Source organism: Anneissia japonica, unplaced genomic scaffold, assembly GCF_011630105.1.
Source record: "Anneissia japonica isolate Jap-2015-1 unplaced genomic scaffold, ASM1163010v1 scaffold287632_len25173_cov117, whole genome shotgun sequence".
Taxonomy (NCBI): Eukaryota; Metazoa; Echinodermata; class Crinoidea; order Comatulida; family Comatulidae; genus Anneissia; species Anneissia japonica.
This window is the reverse complement of record NW_022747576.1, coordinates 13,785-16,947: the sequence shown is the minus strand read 5'-3', so window position 1 is coordinate 16,947 and position 3,163 is coordinate 13,785. Positions and strand designations below refer to the sequence as shown.

The window sequence follows — 3,163 nt, the reverse complement described above, 5'->3', positions numbered from 1 at the left end:
CAGAAATTATGAAATTGCAAATCAACCTTCAAATTTAATTGTCGCTAATAAATATTTTGAAACAAAATGTTTTCCTGCCTGTGGGCTAGTAAAATAGTCTGTGGGCTAGTAAAATCTCTAGTAAACTAGCCCAGTGGGCTAGTTAACAAAAAAAGTTAGGGCAAGCCCTGCCCTCCTTTTTGAGGTTCATTGATTCATGGAGAACAGAATACGTATGCAACGTATGTAAACGGTAAAACCTGTACACACATTGGTCTATTTACTGTTTACTACTACTAGCACTAGGCCTAGTACTGTACTCTAGCTAGTGACTAGGGCCTTAGATTAGTACCACACCCTCCCATGTTCTCCTGTATGGGTTGAACTTCAGTGGGGTTAATTCTTCTATCTTTTATTTACAGTAAATAAAAATTATTCAGTTGACAAATGCGTATACACAAAAAAAAGAATATGTCTCTAAAATTAATACAAAACACTTACGTTTTCTGTACTAGGCCTAACACCACCTGTCCCCGCTGTAAAGTAAATTAGCCTAGTCCTAGTCCTGCTTCTGGCGCCTCCCGGGAACGAAGATTGTCTCCCGACCGATTGACGACGTTGATTTTCGGGTTGTTGCGTTTTTGAAAAGTTTGAGAGATCGGTAATACACGGTAGCACGCCCTCTATAGGTTCCAACTCTTTATTTCCCGGATATTAAAAATTATACAGTACTGAATTCATAATTTCGTCAACAGTTACGCATGATCATTCATTCATTTTTTATTTTGCTTTTTATAAAAATCACAATACATACATTAAAATGAAACAAAATAACCAAAACTCACAATACAGAAAAACCGTGTAAACCTAATGAGGCAAGGATTAACAAAAGCATTAAAATCGTTGCAGCTAACAAGCGGCCTTACAGCATTTTATACCTCCATGCTTACAGTAATACTGTAAGTTAACGAAAAATATAAAATATACAATAATACTAATAATAATAACAACAACAACAATAATAATAGTGCAGTTTTATATCATATAAATTATGATAATTTATAATACCTAGGAAGAAACACAAATGAAATTTAAAATTCGAATTTAGGTTAACTGCAAAACAAGAAAATTTTAATTTAAAGAAGATGAAAAAAGAAAAAAAAATTGGGGTATTTATTGTTGAGATTTTTTTTTTTTTGGGGGGGGGGTGTTTACTTGAGGGAAACGTTTAATTTCTTTGGTGTAAAAAATAGATACATATATACTCATTCAAAGAAGTACAAAAATAATTACCGTTATTGTTGCAAGACGTATCCCATGTCAGAAAAATGTAATTCTGCTGGAGCAACGTTTCTAATTTTTTTGCAGTCATTTAAGCAGAGTTCATTTGAGGAAAAATAATAAACACGGGTCAATTTATATGGGGAGGCGTATATTCCAAATGAGGCTCTATATGGGGTTTATTAAAAGCAGGGCGTTTATTTGAATGAATGCAGTAATGTATATACTGCAATAAAGAGGTTATAACTAAAATGTGATTTTTAAGCAGATTTAGCCAGTGTAGACATGGGCACTGTTTTCAGGTGAGGCACGGGTTTATGAGCAAGGGGAAGATGTATGTGCACATGAATTTCTATAAGTGGTGGCGGTGATGATGATGATGATGATAATGTTAATAATAATAATAATAATAATAATAATAATAATAATAATAATAATAATAATAATAATAATAATAATAATAATAAAAGCAATAATAATAATGACAATGATGGTAATACTGTAGTAATAATAACTATTTAAAAAAAAACAAAAACTAACAATAATAGTAACAACAAATAAAAACAATAGTACTGTATCTTATATATATAATTCCAAGTGGTTCATGAATAAATGATTTTAAAATATTGAGGAAAATACTGTTTATAATCATCATAATGCTTTATGGTTGTAAACACTGCGTCTTTGTAAAATATTGGCCCCAGTTCAGCGACTGCTGACTTTTAATGCAATTAAGAAACACACAACTAGGCCTATAAGTTATCTTTGTACATATTTCTGAGCCTATTTTCTGTACAAAAATCTATCTCCATATTGGGCCATTATTTATTCAATAACAGTATAATTAATAAGAACAACAACAATAATGATAATAATAACAACAATAAATGTTTGTGTGATCCTCAATTATACTATAATAATACTGTATAATACATTTAGATACTCTATGAATACACAATCTAGTGCATTTTGAAAATGTACGTTTTGACATAAAAATTAACTAAGGCAAGAATAATTTTAAAAAAACAAAAAAACATGCAATACCCTAAAAATAAATAAATTAAAAAAAATCAATTCATAATCCATATTTATTGTTGATACACACACACACACACACACACTCAAAAAACAAATCAATTAAATAAATAATTAAAAGACAATCTAACTACATTAACACAAGATTTTGATAAATTACAAGATTAATTATAATTGATTACGTTATTAACTTGTTACTTGTCTTCCTAGCCGTTTTCTTTCATAGAAAATATATGACAATCATTGACTAATTTGCATCAGTTGACATAACATTGCCAGGCATTAACATGAGAGAAAATGCTCCTCAATTATTCATATATTTGTTTTAATTTATTTTATTTTGTTTACTTATTATAATTGATAATAGCAATAATTATTGTTAAAAAAATATAATCATTAAGGATCTCATATTCTGGGCCGCTGACCAAGACTCTAAACAAATTGTGTAAATTGCTCATATATGGACATGATGATGTCCTATCACATCCATATATGGACATGATGATGTTATATCACATCCATTTTGGGCATGATGACATCATATCATACCCATAACATATGGGCAGATCACATATACTTATCACATAAAGTTTGATAGAGTGAATAAGTTCCTTAGGAAGGCAAAATTGCACATATGCCCCTAAAAACAGTACTTCATGACAGTATAATGCTTCCCTTAGTTAGTAGAGTCATTTTCATGAGATCCGTGACTAATTTTAGGATACCTTTGTTTCTTGATGGATTTGGCAAGATGGACCAATTTAGATAAAATATAGCTCCTATATACCTCCCAGATATTGGGGGAAAGTCCCGTTTGGGGGCGTTTTTCAAAATGGCCGCCTGTTGATTTGGACGCTTGTATCTCGAT

The 3,163-nt window shown here is 30.7% G+C and overlaps 1 protein-coding gene across 1 annotated transcript in view; it reads right to left on the bottom strand.

The window, feature by feature from the left end:
- The window catches only part of LOC117120518, a gene marked incomplete at its 3' end in the record, with an annotated part of 7,417 nt that extends 6,810 nt beyond the window's left edge, over positions 1–607 (bottom strand). Inside the window, exon 1 of the mRNA XM_033265531.1 lies at positions 481–607. The remainder of the gene's footprint in view (positions 1–480) is intronic.
- Between the last annotated feature and the right edge of the window lie 2,556 nt (positions 608–3,163).